This window comes from Pezoporus wallicus, unplaced genomic scaffold (genome assembly GCF_028554395.1).
Source record: "Pezoporus wallicus isolate ANWC-B61680 ecotype Strahan unplaced genomic scaffold, APGP_CSIRO_Pwel_v1 contig_16, whole genome shotgun sequence".
Classification (NCBI taxonomy): Eukaryota; Metazoa; Chordata; class Aves; order Psittaciformes; family Psittacidae; genus Pezoporus; species Pezoporus wallicus.
The window spans coordinates 5,262,170-5,277,434 of record NW_026641478.1 but is presented as its reverse complement, the minus strand read 5'-3'; positions in this window follow the sequence as shown (position 1 = coordinate 5,277,434).

Below are 15,265 nucleotides of genomic sequence, written 5' to 3'. Positions count from 1 at the left end.
AATTTGTTTTCTGCTTCATAGATATGGCACTGGTCTTTTCAAAATTCCACCTTGCTAAATTAGAATGATCTATTAATTTTTACTTAATTATTTCAAATTATGCTCATAGACTCTTAAATGTATGTAGCCTCTGTCTCCTTGCTGTCATCTGTGAATATCATCAACATAAACTATTCCATAATTTGTTATTGCATATAATAAATAAAGCCAGGCTCAGGACAGGCTTTTGGGTAATCCGATTTAAAATATTCTGCAAGCTTGAGATGGAAGTATTGATAATTGTTCTTTGGAGCAAGATACACAGATTCTCCCACTCATGATTGACTAGATCCAATTTGGAAACAAACTAGATGCACTCACATTGCTAGGCTTCTTTTAGTACCAGGTAGGTACATCAGCAGAGGGTGGTACTAGAAGATAAACCTTTCCATGCTGTTGCCAGCCCAGGGATTACACAGTGAAGACCTGCCCAACAGGTCTGAAAAGAAAAATAGGAAAAGTTAGAGTACATGGTTACTTATTGTAATCTACTGAATCCTCAAAATCACACAGCCTTTGTAAAGGCTTTCTACTTCATTTCATGTATCTACCTGCCTACAAAAGTTTTAATAATTTTTAGGTCTATCAGACCAGTCTAGTTGGATCTTCTATTTTTGTAGGTTTCTATGAACACCAAAGTATCTGAAGGCCTCAGACCTGTATTTGAGCTGACCTTACCACCCCATGAATCTTGAAAACTACAATACATTCCTACAAGGCCATACTAATAAGAACATGAAGAGAAAATAGATCTCTTAAGTCCACCATGCAAATATGAAGCTCTGGAAAGTATAATATAGTGTTACATGGTACAGGTACATTGCTGAGATGACTTGCTGATGGTAACTTAGGTGAGGAAGGTCCATTCTTTTTCACAGATGAAGAAAGAAATTTGTCAGTGACAAGAAGGGTGGCTTACATGCCTCATATTCTTCAGTGCTGAAAATAATGAAGGGAGGGAGGAGAAGTAAAAAATCAAATTTCAACGAAGGAATCAGCAGTGAACTTAATGCAGGTGCAATATATCTCTAGACAAAGAGATTTTTGTTTCACTTCCATCTTATTCCATGAAAATGAACCTCTCCCCTCTCCCTCTCTTTATCAGCGCAAAGTAGATTAAAATGCTGATACCCTTTCCTGGCAAAAATAATTTTACAGTCTTTAGTAAAGTTGTTGGAGTAGGATTAACTTCCTACAGAACTTAAAATGGCTTCACTAAGTGTAGCAGAATTCCACACGCGCTCACTAGCTTGTCAAGTTATATTAACTACCTTGCTGAATTACTTTCTGCATCTATCACTGCAAAATTGGAACCTTTTGTATTCACCCAAATCTATTAAAATGCCATATACTTCATTGAGGCAACACATCACTCCAGTCACTGAAATGACAACTACAAATATACTTTCACTCCAAATGGAATCAAGACTATGTTTAACCCCTATGTTTCTGGAATTCATAGTATTTGGTTTTTAGTAACAGAAAATGTAGGTTTTCAGTAGGGAAATATTTGATATTGTTGGAAAAACTCTTGTTGCTCTTAACCAGAAATTACTTGAACTGTGTATTGATTCTAAGATATAGCTTCACTTTGCTATAAAACCATGGCTTAAGAAATCTATTCAGTACTGGAAAAAAAAGTGTCAAACCATGAAGAAAGCCAGCAGATATTATCACAGCTACTAGGAACAGGACAGAAAAAGTGAACTTATTTTCTTGGGGACATGGACACAGAATTAATGACCTCTGGTTCACCCAGCCAAACTTTTCACCTGCCAGAACCATAAGGGTTGTATTCATGTAGTCTGCTCAGTGGAGGGGTTTTCACTCTGTACTACACCCAGACAATGGGTAGGGATTGTCTGGGAGACTTTTCTTAGCATAACCCAGATTTCAACCGTTTAACAGGATAAATGAGTTTCAGAGCCTGAAAACATTTCCCGGTATTAAGATAGTAAAGGACAACAGTTTGACTACGATCCTCATATAACATGTGGAGAGAAGCAATTCCTTTGTCAATGGACAGAAGCTCCTTCTAGAGGTCTTGCAAAGCTTCTACAGATATTGTAGCAGGTCCTTACTGTTTGAAAACAGCTTCATGGAGTTCTTTAAATATAAGCATGTTAGAAGTCTAAATTGACTACTTGGATCCTTTCTCATCAACAAGGGCATTAACATTAACAAACAAAAAGAATTCAGAGGTGCCTGACAGCCTGAATAAAACTGAGACTTGCAACTCCAAAAAACATAATGAATTACTTGTGTTCACAGACATTCAAAATTAGATTCTTCCACAAAAGGGAAATGTCCTTCAGCATGTATATTGATAAAAAGGTATTCTCAAAATTACACACAGATGAAAAACCAGAAATCTGTGAAATTCAGAGCTGATGAAAATTACTTGTAATTTTTTCTATTTTTCAGTTAGAATAAACAAAATGACAAAGACCCTCAAGGTCAGAGGCTTACATGGGACAAGATTTACAGTTTATGATGAATCATTATGCAGAAATTATTTAACAGAATTGTAAAGGTTCAATAGAGAAGCTTTACATTCATTTTGTGTGTTTGTTCACTCAGTGTTGTGCATGGCAGAATACATAACATAGCACATTTTGTGTCTTTCTCCTTAAGTGCATACATTCTAATTTTGGAAGAGGCCTCAAACCATGAACAATCCAAGACTTAGAATACAATGTATGATTGTATTTTAACAGAACTATGTGATTTATATTGGACTAAATAAGATATTAATAGAGATAAAACCAGGTCTGGATCCTTACTTAAAGAGAAAACAGAAATTGAAAGCATTCTTTGAAATACGAGCATACATTAATATACCCATTAACTTCCCTTCCATTACACAGCTCCTGTGCTTAACCAAAGGTAGATCTCAGTCATTGTATCATTATTTATAGATATAAAATGTATAGTTTCTAAACTGGCATAGTGACTGATTTACACAGAGCAGAGAACATGCATAACAAACATGTAAGACAATGCATACGCAGTTACAAAATCGCTAAATGTCCAGGTCAAAATGTATGCTTCATTATCTAAATACATTTTCATTTTAACACTTCTATCAGAAAATGGCTTCTAGTTTATGTAATCAAATACTTCTGTGTGGAAACCTATCAATAGAAAAAACCGGCATGGGACAAGCAAAAACTAATTTTTGCCTTGGCAGTTTACATTTACTACATGGCTCCTTCTTCAGCATCGAGGGTGATTCAGAGCTTGTTTATCATAAAGAGTAACTCTTGAGGAAATGCTATCTCCAGGTATCCATACATCATTACAAGAGAGCAGAATTGGGTTAGAATCTTTTATCTTTCTATTAACTCTTTTCCAGGAAATAAAAGACTATAATTCAGGCACAATTCAAAAACCTAAAGATATATTATTCTTTCCTTGTTTGTCACGCTATAACAGTGTGTTGGCAAAACAATCTCAATGCTCTTAAAAAAGGCCCATGTAATGCAAACAGGTATGAACTGAAGGAAGTTTGCAAGTAGGGCTGAGTTTATGTGTACTCTGGCCTTCTTCCAGGAAAGCTGACACTCTCCTCCTGGACAAAAGAGGATCCTTTTTTCCAGAGTGAAAGATGTAATAGTGTGTGTGTCACAGATCTTTGGTCTCACTCAGTGGCATCACTGTTACATTCTCTGTAGATTAATCTGGGTACCCCACTATGAGGCAAAGTATCTTTGATAATATATATAGTATTTTGAAGTGTGAATAGAGAATGATTTTAGTCTATATTTTGTTTTGTTATACCAACTCATATGCAGCCTTCTCCCTGTGAAATCAGTAGAACTATCCCAGATTTGTACCATTATAATGGTAGGCAGAACCCAGTCACCTTACCTTTTACTTGTTTTGAAAAGGACTCTGAATAATCATGACACTCTATAAAGAAGGAAAATTACTATGTGAAATCTGGGGCATACAACTTCCATTAAACAGGCGGAAAGAACGTCTACTATTTCACTTTGAAAATGCACCAATAAGAGCTAGGTGAGGTGGGAATGATAGCCCATAAACCAGATCACAACAGCTGCACTCCATGTTCACTGCAGTTCCACAGAAAGAAGGAAAATTAATTTTAATTGTATTTCAGTCATTGGTTTAGATGATCTGGCAACAACACAGGGACTTTGGTATAATTTTGTTTCTTGGCTGTGGTCCACTTAGCCTTGACATTAAAATAAAGGACTGCAGCCATAATACCAGAAACACCCTGGAAGAGGCTTATGGTCTGTCAAGGGGACAAGAAGATTCTATATGTCTGATTTTAGCTGGAAACTGATTTTAGCTGGAAACTGTTGGCAGCATGTGGAAGTCTTGAAGTGTAAGTGAGAAAAGAAAGGTGTGATTAGGGAAAGCCTTGCTTCTTTACAGCTATGCAAAGCTGCAGGAAAGAGCCAAGTATTCCTTATGTGAGTGCTTCTTGGATTTTGGTGTTTGGTTGGTTTTCTTTCTTTTTTTTTTAAAGAATATTTATATGTACATATGCAGGAGGGAGGGTGTATTAAATGAGTAAGACACAATGACCGTATTTCAGGGATCCATACTAATCAGAATTGTGAATTTTAATAAAACTTATCAGCAGATTGATGTAAACATTTGAAGAATAAAATTTGTAACTTCACCATGGACAAAACACCAATCCAGGACCCATTTCTATAGTACAATAAATTTTTCCAGTATCATTAAAAACGTCACTTCCAACTGAATTTTTTGTGTTCTAAAATAAGACTAATACTTTCCTTTTTATGGTTTCATATTTTCTATATTTTTTTCTAGGCTAGATGTTAGCAAACAAACAATGCATGTTATGCTAGTGGAGTCTCCAGAGTTTCTCTTCCTCTTCTCATCGCAGAATTTTTTTGATTTTCTCTCCCTCTATCACTTTCAGCTTTAGCTATGACTCTAACTCAGTGTTTCTCACAGCAAACTACACTGTGGAAATATGGCAAATGCCAGTGACTCAGACAGTAATGCTGTGTTTCTCATCAGCTGTTTTCTTGATTACAAACTTTGCTTTCAGAAGCAAAGCTGCTTTTGGAGAACAACTTGTCTCCATAGTTATGTGTGGGAAACAGAATAGCCACTCCATAGTTTCAATTCTTTTCCAGCTTCTTTTTTATAAGCCAGATTATGACCTGTGGCACCATCATCAGATTTAAGCAAATCTTTCTGAAATGCCACAGGTGTGATCACATGCCAGAATAAAAATTATCTGGTCAGAGTGAGGGAACTGAAGCAAAGCATTTCTGTCAATGTGAGGGCTCAAACTGAAGTGATCTCACATAAAAGTTTTTTCTTTTTTCTCTCTTTTCATTTGCCAAAGCTTCAAAATGGTTTGGCCTGCAACCTGCAAATCAGTTTAATTTTGTTGGAAACAAGTAGGAGAGAAAAAAGAGCTGTGCTGCGGGGCAGCACAAAAGGGGACAGTGAGAGCTACGTGAGAGAGAGGTAAACTGTCTAGCAAGGTGTGTCCTGGGAATAACAGAACACAGCTCTTGTTCCACCAGTTTTGGAAGCTTTATGATAGGACTAGAACAAGAAAAGACCTCTTAATGCATAATTTTGTTGTGCAAGGAGGATCTCCTTTTTGGAAATATTCTCATGGAACTATTCACAAGTATCTTTCAAAGCTTCTTTATGCAACTGAAACTGAGCAAAGACATATTAGCAGAGCCAAACAGGAAAAAAAAAACAATAAATTAAGGTGTTTTTTAGACACCTTAACATCTTTTGCAAATTCTCTTACCACTGCATCTTTCTTGTTTTTGTGTCCATTTGAAGTGTCACAACTGATCTTTTCACAAAGTATAGTAGTGGAAGACTATTGAGCTACTTTGGAAGCTTAATCACTGAAGAATTATCCACTGTTTATCACAGTTGCTTTCAAGATGAAATTATATTTTTCAGAGTAATTTTTATGAACTATGTTATAGTATGTTTTATGATATTGTCTCACGTGTTTGTCATACAGGCCCGTGCCCCCTGTGAATGTGAAATCAGGAAGATAATTTTGGGGCTGATTCTGCTCTTCACACTTCTTAGATCTGGGAAGTCTGTGTTTTCACATCACGCAATATATTAGGATTTTCTTAGCCTTAGCTATAAATTTGTTTCCTGGCCTTATCAGGAATTAGTTGTGTCTCATAGAATGAGCTTTGGTTCAAACTTGTTAAGCAACTGAATACTCTCTGAGCAAATAACCTTTCATGCATCATAATCATCATTCTATGTTTTGGAAACCAATCACCAAGGAAAGAAAGAATATGTTTTCATTTCCAATATGTGAGTAGGTATATTAAAAGAACTAAACCAACATTGGTCCTCCATGTTAATATCTTTCCTCTGTGCTGGAGGGCAGATATTTGTTGTCATGTTTTATTGGCCTATTCTAACATAAAAAACCCCACCAAATAAATAGTATTTTTCACCAGATTTGTAATTAAACATTTTTAGTGCCAGATTTTCTAAAAAGCAGCTAATGATAAAAAGTTGCTACCTCAGAAATCTTACAAATCAACTAAATTACCTACTACTAATGTGCATAACTATTGAACAAGATAGCCACTGTATTCCAGGTAGACTACATGTCCTGTTAGGGATCAAACATTTATTTCAATCAAGCAAATCTCTGTTTTCTCCCACTAAGCAGTGTTATATGTCTGCCGTGTTTGAGATTAAAGGATCATGGACTAAGCAAAACAATTAAACATTTGTTCTACCGTACCCGCATTTGAAAAAGAAGAGCTTCTCTGTGAAAGAAAACCACCATTTTTGAGATAGGATGCAGTGATCTGATACAGATAAGATGCACTCCTTTTGCCCTATTCAAATGTTAAGCTATCTAATGCAAATATTATTTTTCAGTAACTGAAATCATTCATTTACCCACACCTCTAGAAAATCACAAATGCAAATCTCTTTCAGTTACTGAAGTAGCTTTCACTAGCTTATTTTCATGAGACACTAATGGCTTTGTACTTTGGCTGTTGTTTTCTCCCTGTGATAATGAAACTTTTCAAGGGCTGCATGAAAGCAAAGAGTACTTTGTAGTTTATTATTTTGATGTCCCCATATTTTAATATCATACTTATAGTAAGTATTTACTGTAAGTTTTGCAGTTACATTTATATTTCTGTTTCAGTAGAATTTATAAATATTTGTAATATATGTGTTCTGGATATTATATGTTATGTTATTATTTAGGTGCTGTTTGCCTATAAAGTAATCTTCTATCTTATACTTATGGTTTCATTTTTTCATAAGTCTTTCTCTGTTCTGTTTCATGTTAGTTATTTTACTGTTAACTTTTGAAAAGACACAGTATAAAATGTTTTATATGTCTTTAATCTCTGTTTCTCTTTGTAAAATTTAGCTATGATTTAAAGCCTTAGAGCAAACTGGAGTAGCTCTGCTGTAAGAAAGAGAAGCCAGGGAACAAGAACCACTTCACAAACATAAAGCAAACAAGCTGTCCTTAAACTCCCTCCTATTGATTGTACAGAGCAGCTCCAAACTGATTGAAGGGACTCAGCCAAAATAGGAAGTTCTTGTGGTGAGACGGCTGATATGGTCAGGCTGGAAAACCTCTCAACTGCTTCCTGTGGTCACCCAAATTCCAGGGCCTTGCTGAACTGGAGGACACTCTGAATAAAGGATTTCTTAGAATTTGCTCTGCTGTAGTCAGTTACTCTGCAAATGGCATGTGACTCAATCCTGGATGATTTCAGTTCCTTGAGCAAACTAAGATAAAGTAGAAAAATGTTTTGTTGCTTACCCTGGAAAGATTCCCATGAATAAGAGGTACTGCAGTCAGGAGAAGTTTTCTGTGTAGCCTTGCTGACATTTTGGTGGTATATAGCAGCCTCCAGCTTCAATAGGCTTCAACATAAAGAATGGAGAAGCCCTACTGACACCTGCTACTGTATATTCTTAAGATGGACATGTCAGCACTTTGAGTTTGGTAACTAAAATCATATTCACTCTGAAAAGTCTCCTGCAACAGGATACAAGATGTAACTTGAAAGGCATCAGGTACTACCCCAAAGCACTGCACACACTCGTTTCCAGTTCTTGGTAGCAGGCACAGGTGAGCATGATCTTCACCTGCCTTGCAGAATTAGACTCTGAAGGAAGAAATTCCTGCTACTCCATTGCCAAGGTTTTGCTAGAAATACGTGATTTTCTTTACAGAACTTGGGCCATAGCATGTTCAGCTCTGTACCTTGGTTCACAAGCATTGGACTCTGCTCTAAACAGGCAGAGCAGATAAAGGTAACATTATAATCGCCTCTGCAAGATTGATTTCAGTAGAGAAATTAAGCTGTTAAAACACTTCTCTGTAGTAACTCTGCAGAGCTGGTAAATACCCAGGCTCTTGGCCTCCCAGGACAGGACTGTCAAAACCTGCTCTGACAGTACTCAATCTCCAGTCTATCTTACTGGATTTCAGGCGCAGGAACCTGTCTAGAAACCTCCATGGATCTAGAAAAATATCAATGTACCTTTCCCTTTACTTAGTTTCTTTCTTTTTTTATTTGTTTCTGACCCACCTTTACCTACATGAACTGCATACAGATCCCTTTGTCTACTGCTGTTTTTTTTTCACTATGTGTCCTCAATGTGTGAATTAGAAATTAAAAAGTATTTAAGTCCAGCATCTAATGTGACAGAATAAGATGCAGGCTTACTTAAATTTTAGGCATCTAGCCCTAATGAGGAAGAGATGAACTAATCTTTTTTTGAAGCCAGGTGTTTGCCTGAGTTCTGATACAGTCAGTGGAGTATATACACGCATCCTTCATATGCGATCTGTTTCACTTAACTGCTTATACTAATCACAGCAGCTTTACTGGTAAATAAAAGAGAATGCCAAGATACTGCATTGCTGCAAAGAGATGGACTCCTTCAGGTAGATAGATGTTGGAGAAATCTAGATGGAGAGGTCTAGGACAGAACTGGTCAGAGAGATTATAATTGAACATTGGGAAATCAGGGTTTCAGTGATCAACCTTCTCCCTGACCCTCTTTCATTTAACAATATAGGCACACTTAGTGGGTACATTGACTATATTCCTAAACTTCATTTCATGACTAACACATCATAGGTTTTCACCTCCTTCACCTATGTGTTCGGAATAAAATGTGAGATAATTACCTATAAATCCGAATTTATATGCTTAAATTGTCTCTCGCAGAATGTTTATTTTTGGCCACTGTGAAATCCATCACTCCTCAAACTAAAGTTTCCTGCTACAGTTTCAGACATGCCCCTTTACCAGTTCCCACTCACAGGAAAAGGTGTCTCATCATTTCATGTGATGATTAGTCTATGTGCCACTCCTAGGAGCTAACTCTTTGCTAATCACAGTTCTCAGTTCTTGGGTTCTTAGTTCAGGGCTCTCAGTTCTTTCCCTGAAACTTGTAGGCATTGCTATGTTCAGCATTACCTTTTGTAAATACTTTTTAATTTTTGTCCTTAAATGCATATGTTTGGATTTAAATATGAGCTGGGTTTTGGTTTTGGTTGTTTGGGGTTTTTTTCCTCTATGACAGCTTCCAGACATTTAAACCTATTAAAAAATATAGATGCTTGAACTGGTTTCCAATTGCTCTGAGTCTTCTTGTAAACAGAGTGGCCATAATTTTTCTTTTTTTTTTTCTTTTTTTTTTTTTTAACCTATTATATGTGTGAAACGTACACTATCAGATTGCTCATAGGGAATAAGGTGTTTGGTCTTTGACAATGGTGATTCATTTCTTTCCAGACCTCATTCATTATAATTCTTTTTTACTGTATACAGTACTTATAGAGAATTTTATGAGTGTAGCTTTTGGCCCAAATCCTGGCTCCATGACCTTTGCAATTCAGAAAGGGTGGAATAAGAGAACCTGTACTGCAGCCTTCAAAGGTATGTTCTAAAGAAGTCACTTCAGCATCTACAGTGCAAATTGTGTTCAGAAAGAATGGCAGCCAGCTCTGAGCTGGTTCAGTTAGGCTCATTTCATTTTGAAATGGAATCTCTCGGGCTACTGGTTTTTCATGTTATTGCTCTCAAGAGCTACTGGTCTTTCATCTGGAAGCAGAAGGAATCCAGGAGAGGAGAGCAGAAGAGCTCCAGAGAAGGTCCATGAAACGTTGCTTGGAGGAGCCTAGAAACTACAGTTTAGTGTGATTGCCATCACATAGCAGGTGCAGTGACTTTCTCAGTAAAGAAGAAAAAATGATGAGATTTCTAGTTTTCTTTATGAGAGCATCCTCTGAAGGTTGATATGAGGCAATTTTCCCTGGGGGAAATGAGTGGCCATACTTGCTCAGCCTCTTCTTCCTGCAGTAATTTTGACAAGGGTGTAGCTTGCTGGAAAGCTGAATTGATGCTGATAAAGCAATTTAAGTAAGTGGAAAATATACACTCCAGATACAAAATGAGAATCAATTGCAGCACAATTTGCCCTTTCCTCAATGTACCTGCTGAACAAGTGATTCATCCTGAACTACAAACTCAACCTAGTCATTCAGAGGGAGCACCAAGGTCTCACTTCCAAATTATTACTCAGATTTGAGTAGGAGGAAGCCCCTGTTTAGTAATGTAATGGATAATAGAACTCCATCTCAGGATGCCTTGGCAGGATGGAAACACTTTCTCTTGGACCGTATTTGAGTCTGAAATATTTAATGAGTTGCATCATATTATGAAGTGAATAAGGATGAGAAGCAGATAATTTGGTTTAGGTTCAAAATGTAGCATGCCTAAATCTGGGCTTCCCCCTCATCACACAGAATGTGGTAGTTTCCATTCAGCAAAGCCATTTTTTAAAAAGTAAATTTAAAAAGCCATGCTTTCAACAAGAGCTATTAGTGGGCATCAGCTGCAATCTATTTTTGCTTTTCTTCAGGAAACATTTTTTGTTTCCTTGTTTGGGGTTTCTGTTTGTTTTCCTTCTTTATCAGCATCAGACAAACCCCAGTTGTGCAGAATGATGTCAGAGGCTGAAGGGCAGCCTTGGCCCGACACTTATACTGCATCTGCCCTTCAACTGGAACATACAGAATCCAATATTTGTACTTCCAGAAAAGTTATATAATAAAATACATTGCTAGGTGTTTATCTGGAATTAGGTTACATTCAATAGTAGGCAAACCAGGCACCTTTGTTTTCTGAGCTTCACTTTCCCCATGTATGAAAGGGGGGATCTGAAGTATTATGATGGATGATGTATTTTCATACTACTATGACAGGAGCATAAAAGCACAGCTGAGGTACTGAATAACAGTACACAGCCAAATAGGTTGAAAGTGAATTATACCAATCAGGATGCCTTGCTTGGCTGCATACATTGCTAGTATCAGAGGGCTGATAAATTAATTGTAGAGTAAGTATTAAAAATACCCTAAGAATCTGCATAGAGGCAAGTCATTGAGGAGATTCCAGTATTACCTGTATGAAGAACATGCTGGTTTTCGTTAACCTGTGGAACTTTCTATAGCTAAAGTAGAATGATTGCAGTTCAGATCTGTAATTCACAAGAGAGAGCACATTTACCTCATGGATTAATGTGCAGTTTCCTGAAGGAACACTAAGCCAAATTCTGGAGCCCATGCTCATCAGGGTGTTTCTCATGCCTTAAGATTCTACCTTTACAATATTTGTGTCTTGTCTAGCAAATGTATATCTGCTTTGTTGCATGGCTATAATAGCTATTACCTTGGCAGGTGTGGGCAGCACAACTTATGCCCATGAGGAATCCTCAGACTAGCCCTCAAACTAATAATTTCTTTACCTAAAGCCCTGGAGGACTCTGTCTGATAGACTTCACCTCAAAAAAAACAGGTCTAATGGTAGCACAGGTTGGAAAGACACATCCGAAGTTGAAAGGCCAAGTTAGAATCACAGAATCATAGAATCGTTAGGGTTGGAAAGGACCTTAAGATCATCTAGTTCCAACCCCCCTGCTGTGGGCAGGGACACCTTACACTAAATCATATCACCCAAGGCCTTGTCCAACCTGGCCTTGAACACTGCCAGGGATGGAGCATTCACAACCTCCCTGGGCAACCTATTCCAGTGCCTCACCACCCTAACAGGAAAGAATTTCCTGCTTATATCCAACCTAAACTTCTCCTGTTTAAGTTTCAACCCATTACCCCTTGTCCTGTCACTACAGTCCCTAATGAAGAGTCCCTCTCCAGCATCCTTATCAGCCCCCTTCAGATACTGGAAGGCTGCTATGAGGTCTCCACGCAGCCTTCTCTTCTTCAGGCTGAACAGCCCCAACTTCCTCAGCCTGTCTTCATACAGGAGGTGCTCCAGTCCCCTGATCATCCTCGTGGCCCTCCTCTGGACTTGTTCCAACAGTTCCATGTCCTTTTTATGTTGAGAACACCAGAACTGCACACAATGCTCCAGGTGAGGTCTCACAAGAGCAAAGGGGCAAGATCACCTCCTTTGACCTGCTGGTCACACTCCTTTTGATGCATCCCAGGATACAGTTGGCTTTCTGGGGTGCGGGCACACACTGAAGCCGGCTCATGTTCATTTTCTCATCAACCAGCCGGACATTGAGCAATCAACCACAACTCTTTGTGTGCGGCCATCCAGCCAGTTCTTTATCCACCGAGTGGTCCATCCATCAAATTGATGTCTCTCCGATTTAAAGACAAGGATGTCGTGTGGGACAGTGTCGAACACTTTGCACAAGTCCAGCTAGATGACATCAACTGCTCTACCCCTGTCCATCAGTTCTGTAGCCCCATCATAGAAGGCCACCAAATTGGTCAGGCAGGATTTCCCCTTAGTGAAGCCATGCTGGCTGTCACCAAGCACCTTGTTGATTTTCATGTGCCTTAGCATGCCTTCCAGGAGAATCTGCTCCAAGATTTTGCCAGGCACAGAGGTGAGACTGACTGGTCTGTAATTCCCTGGGTCATCCATTTTCCCCTTCTTGAAAATGGGGGTTATATTTCCCTTTCTCCAGTCATCGGGAACTTCACCTGACTGCCATGATTTCTCAAATATGATGGCCAGCGGCTTCGCAACTTCATTTGCCAGCTCCTTCAGGACCCGTGGATGGATCTCATCAGGACCCATGGACTTGTGCACGTTCAGATTTTTGAGATGGTCTAGAACCAGTTCCTCTCTTACAGTGGGCGTAAGGTCTTCATTCTCACAGTCCCTGCAAGTTCATACAATCACATTCTTGAGTACAGTTGGCCATTCACTGCTCTCTATAGTCCAGGTTCCTCCATTCCCCCCTATTCTCATAAACTATCTCATAAACCACATCTCCTTATCAGTTAAGTGGTGGATTAAAACAGAGAGAGGCAGAAAATCTTAGTTTTTTCATCCTGCTTTGTCACTGTACAAGCCCCAATCCTTTTTGTTATACCATGGTAAGTGCCTTTCTAAAATGGACCCTCTTTCTCCTTTCCTTCTCAGTAAATGTGTGGTACCACTTGAGTACACCACATGGTGGTCTATAAGAATTTATAGGGAGTCATCACCAGTACAAATAAGGCTTTCATAGTATATCTTCAAAACCTTGTGTTTAAGAGGCAAAACTAAAAAGGCTTTTAAAACTCTTCTATGTATTTCTTCTCTTGCAATCTGCAAAAGATCTAACTGTAAATGTTCCATCATGTACTTTCAAGTAGTAAGGAATGGATTCTGTTACATATTTTCTTCTTTAAAAGAGTATAATTCAATGTTTAAATTAATATTTGTTTTTATGAAACATAAAAGTATCTGTGGCACCTAGATATGATAGTTTGTATTAGAAACATCTGAATAGACAATTCAATTGTTATGGAATAGAATTTTTTGGTGTTTTTTATACCCAGGCAAGTTTTTTAAGGTAAATATAAAATACCAGCTTTTTGTAACATAGACACATATTTACATGCACAGATCTTTGTTAGGATCTCACAGTTACTTAAACCGTTTTAATAATAATTCAACCAAAATTCACCAAGCGAATGTAATTTTTAGCTCTATAAGATATTTGATTGAAAAGATTTATGAAACAGCTTATATAAATCTAAACCATGAAGACTGGGCTTCTCTAAGTCTTCCCTGGACTCTAAGAAAAAGAAATGAGTAACTAGTCTCCTTTGCAGGTGGGGGGAAGGGAAAATGAAGAAGAGGTGAGGACAGAGAAAGATTATGTCACAAGCTCTCTCTGAGTATTCGCCTGTCTCACTGTAAGTATCTTTTTTACAAACATTAATTAATGAACTAAAGTAGAGTAAGACTGGGACAATGTGCCTGTGCTATGTGATTTTCTTATTTATACCTTTTTTGACTGAAATTTGCAATAAATGTGTCTCATTTTTTTTGTTTGCTTTTGTTTTTGCTATAGTAAATGTTCAGCATTTTGTGTCATGATGGGAATCTTAATGAATGCAAAACAAAAGCATTAGTGAGGGGTAATGCCCAGTATATGAATCAGGTAGGTACATGTATTCATTAGCACTGATTACTAACACTCTTTCATGCTATTGTACATCGTAATGTGGGTCAATCAGATGCACCACAAAAAGACTTATAAAAGAGTTACTGACACTTTTCATGTTCAATTCCAACTCTGGATTGATCCAAAGTTTGTTCACAAAAATGCTGGTGTAAACTTAGACCAGAACACTAGAGCTTCCACTCTCTTTTTCACAAGTATGGCCCTCTTGAGAGGTTTAGAAATGTAAGTGCCCAGAAGAAATGGGTCCTGAAAGGAGTCTGCTCTGAACAGCAACCTTTACACATGTCACAAGTGAAGAAATGTTTGTGCCTACCCATGGGGAATTAACTACTTCCCCTTGCTGCCTGGCCACTTCAAAGCTGAAGTAGCAGCTTTTTTCTGGTTCTTTTTTTTTTTTTTTTTTAATCTCTCTCAGGATGCAAAGATCAACAACAGGTACGCAGTGCTGATTAATGAAGCTTATTTTATAATAGACTCTGGAAATCAGAGAAATTCTAACAGAACAGTGGAAAAAATGACATGTTTGATATAGAACATACAATATTGCTGGAGTCTCAGCAGCAATCACAGTCAGCAGAAGCAGCTCAATCTTAAAGACACAATCTCTTTTGCTTCCGAATTGCCAGTTCCTTCAATGACAAATTGGTAACGTTTTCATTTTAAAAACAGATTTTTTTCCTTATGAAAATAAGCAAACACTCAATCAAAAAAATTTATATGTAATAGT